This window comes from Pteropus medius, unplaced genomic scaffold (genome assembly GCF_902729225.1).
Source record: "Pteropus medius unplaced genomic scaffold, Ma_sr-lr_union100, whole genome shotgun sequence".
NCBI classification, from domain to species: Eukaryota; Metazoa; Chordata; class Mammalia; order Chiroptera; family Pteropodidae; genus Pteropus; species Pteropus medius.
Window position 1 is genome coordinate 10,539,343 of NW_024344240.1, and position 4,182 is coordinate 10,543,524.

General features: G+C 33.8%; 1 pseudogene; it reads left to right on the plus strand.

The window, feature by feature from the left end:
- The first annotated feature begins 3,489 nt into the window (after positions 1-3,489).
- On the plus strand, positions 3,490-3,608 carry LOC120607541 (uncharacterized; annotated as a pseudogene).
- Positions 3,609-4,182: the final 574 nt, after the last annotated feature.

A 4,182-nucleotide genomic window follows, 5' to 3' on the forward strand; every position in this document is an offset into this window, starting at 1 on the left:
ATGTATAGCTCACTGTTGAGATCTATCACTCAGAAAAAAAAAATATTTTGATTGAAATCAATGACAATGTACCTGGTCACTAAAAGTTTCTGATAGAGATACGTAATGAGATTCATGTTGTTTTCACGACTACTGACTGAACTTCTATTCTGCAGCACATGGATCAAGGAGTAACTATGACTTTTAAGTTTTTTCATTTAATAAATACATTTCATACCAGCAAGAAAAGAGTGGAAACAAATATTCAAACTATCAAATGAAAGGAACTATCAGCCAAGAAGAATGTCTCCAAGAAAGCTGTTCTTTAGGTATGAAGGAGAAATAAAAACCTTTCCAGACATACAAAAGTTGAGAGAATTTTCTGTTATGAGGCCTGTATCACAGGAAATACTGAAAGAGGTCAGCCCACCTGAAACGAAATGACAAAAAATACATAACTATGAGTAAGGCGACTAGCAGGTGAAATGAAGCAGAGCAGTGCAACCGTTATTAAAACAGAATTAAACAATAAGAGAATTGCTACTGCAAGATAGAAATGAATGTTCAGCATGCATAGGGACTATTTTGGACAATAACAGAAAAGGGGAGGAATCAAAGAACCAAATTCGTAAAGAGGAATAGAGATAAAGCATGGGCGGAAGAAAATTGACTACTGTATATATATATATATATATATATATATATATATATATATATATATATATATATATATATATACACACACACCCATTTTTACATATTCTTAATGGTAACCACATGCCAAAGATCCAGAACTGAAGGACATAACATAAAACAAGAAGGACCAGAGAGAAAATCCACAAAACTCGACCATATTAAAAAAAAACAAATTCAGAAATGCAAGAACAAGGTATTAATGGACAGACCAGGCTACCAGAAAGCTAAAGGTAAAATGGCTATAGGAAAATCTCACATTTTAATAATACATACATACAGAGGCATCACTCTGCCTGATTTCAAATTATACTACAAAGTAATAATAATTAAAATGGCATGGTATTGGCAGAAAGACAGATACACAGACCAATGGAACAGAATTGAGAGCCTAGAAGTAAGCCTATGTTTTATTGGACAAATAATTTTCAACAAAAGAGCCAAAAATATACAGTGGAGAAAGGAAAGCCTCTTTAATAAATGATGCTGGGAATATTGGAAAGCCACCTGCAAAAGAATGAAACTAGACTGTTATTATCTCCACACACCAAAATTAACTCCAAATGGATTAAGGACCTAAATATAAAACCTGAAACAATAAATTTCATAGAAGAAAACATAGGAACTAAACTCATGAACCTTGGACTTAAAGAGGAATTTATGACCTCAAACAAAGGCAAGGGAAATAAAAGCAAAAATAAATAAATGAGACTACATCAAACTAAGAAACTTCTGCACAGTAAAAGAAAATATGATCAAAGTAAAGAGACAACCATCTGAATGGGAAAATATATTTGTAAGCAACAGCTCAGATAAGGGACTAATATTTAAAATATACAAAGAATTCATGTAACAGAAGAACAACAAAACAACTACCAATTCAATTAAAAAATAAACAGAGTACTTTTCCTACAAAGACAAACAAATGGCCACCAAATATATGAAAGGATGCTCAACATCGCACCTTTTAGGGAAATGAAAATTAAAACCACAATGAGATACCTTCTTGCACCTGTTAGAATAGCTTTTTTCAAAAGAACAAGTGATATCAAGTGTTGTAGAGAATGTGGAGACAAAGGAACTCTCATACATTGCCAGTGGGACTGCAAATTGGTATAGTCACTATGGAAAACAGTATGGAGGTTCCTCAAAAAGTTAAGAATTGATCTACCATATGATCCAGAAATCCCTGTACTGGGTATTTATCCCAAAGACTTGAAAACATATATCCGGAAAGATATTTGCATACCAATGTTCATAGCAGAATTATTCACGGTGTCTAGGACATGGAAGTACCCAAAGTGTCCTTTCAATAGATGATTGGATAAAGAAGCTGTGGTACATATATACAATGGAAAATTACTCAGCCATAAGAAGAGATGAAATACTGCAATTTGTGACAACATGGATGGACCTTGAGATAATCATGAAAAGCAAAATAAATCAGATAGAAAAAGTTGAAAACCACATGATATCACTCATATGTGTGATATTAACCTAAAAGCAACAAAGAAAGCAGACAAACAAAAACACATAGACAATAGATTAGTAGTTACCAGAGGGTAAGAGGGGAGAAAAGGCGGGGGAGGTACGTAGGGTAAAAGGGGTCAAATATGTGGTGACAGGAAGAAATCTAACTATGGGCAGTGCACATACAATTCTTTCTCTCTCTCATATATATATATGTATACACACACACACACATAATGTATATACATATATATACATACACACACACACACACACACACATATATATATATATATATATATATATATATATATATACACTCACTGTTGAATTGTACAGTTGAAACTTATTGGATTTTGTTAACCAATGTCACCATAAAAAATAAATAAATAAATCGAAATACATTTTGTAAGGCTATAGTTGTCATAGATAGTGACTCAGGACAAGTAAATTGAAAACCTCAAAGAAAGGATTCACATTCTAAATGTCACTAAGAACATTCAACATTAATAGGAGTTTGTAAGAAGTTGATTCCACCTCTCATAGATGGCTTTAAAGGGTTCAAAATTTCAGTTGCAGAAGTAGCTGTAGATGTGGTGACATGGCAAAACAACTAAAATTGAAATGGAGCCTGAAAACTTGACTGAATTGCTTCAATCCCTTGATGAAACTTTAATAGATGAGGAGTTGCTTCTTATGGATAAGCAAAGAAAGTGGTCTCTTGAGATAAAATCTACTCCCGGTGAAGATACTATGGATATTCTTGAAATGATAACAAAGATTTAGAATATTATACAAACTAGTTGATAAAGCAGCAACAAGTTTTGAGAGGATTGACTCCAATTTGAAGGAAGTTCCACTGAGGACAAAATGTTAAACAGCATCGCATGCTACAAAGAAATTATTCGAGAAAGAGTCAATCCTTGTGGCAAACTTTACTGTTTTCTTATTTTGAGAAATTGCCATAGTGGCTGTGGCAACCATGACCCTGAACAGTAAAAAGTCATCAACATTGAGGCAAGACCCTTCAACAACAAAAACATTATGACTGCCTGAAGACACAGGTGATGGTTAGCTTTTTTTTTTTTTAGCAATACAGTATTTTTCAATCAAGGTATGTACACTTTTTACACATAATGCGATTGCACACTTCATAGACTACAGTATAATGTAAACATAACTTTCATATGTACTAGGAAACCGAGAAAATGTTGCAATTCACTTTATTGCAATGGTCTGAAAGTAAAACCCACAATGTCTCTAGGGATTCCTGTGTATTTTCAAAGACTTCAAAGATCTGGAGATTCAAGAGAATCTAAAAAAAATAAATTTAAGAAGTACAATGCGGTCTACAGCCATGCTATCCTGAACAAGCCCTATCCCATCTGATCTCAGAATCTAAGCAAGGTCAGGCCTGGTTAGTACTTGGATGGGAGACCACCAAGAAAGACCAGGTGCTATAGATGCAAATAAATAAATAAATAAATAATCGAATAAATGAATACATAAATAAATAAATAAGGGATTGTAAGCTGACAAGATCCTCGCAATCTGTGAGGTCAACCAAGGGTTGCCTCAGCACCACCCCTCCACCACCCCCAAAAAGTGAAATGCTGTTTTTACCTGAGTAGACATCAATACCTATTTTCCTTTCTGAGGTATGTCCTGAGTATGAGAACAGACAAGAAAACACTGGGCTAGTTGTGGACAAATTGAACCTTCATGGAGATGAAAAAATCTAATTGAAACTTTAAGAGCCTTGTAAGCTGTTATGACAAACTGGAATTTTTAAGAAGCTCTAAGCATTCAGTTGTTTTTTACCTGCCAAATTACTCTAAAAGACTTTTACTAAGTAATGGGTAGTGCAAGAAATGAGTATCTTGAATGAAAAGGTAAAGAGTTTCTCTACTCACATTTCTTCAGTACATGAGTAAAAATTTCTAGTATGAAGGACAAGCTTACAATTGACACAATTTAGTTCTTATAATCCTGAATGCAACCTAGCCCAGATCAATTTGATCAAATGATCACCTTCTCACT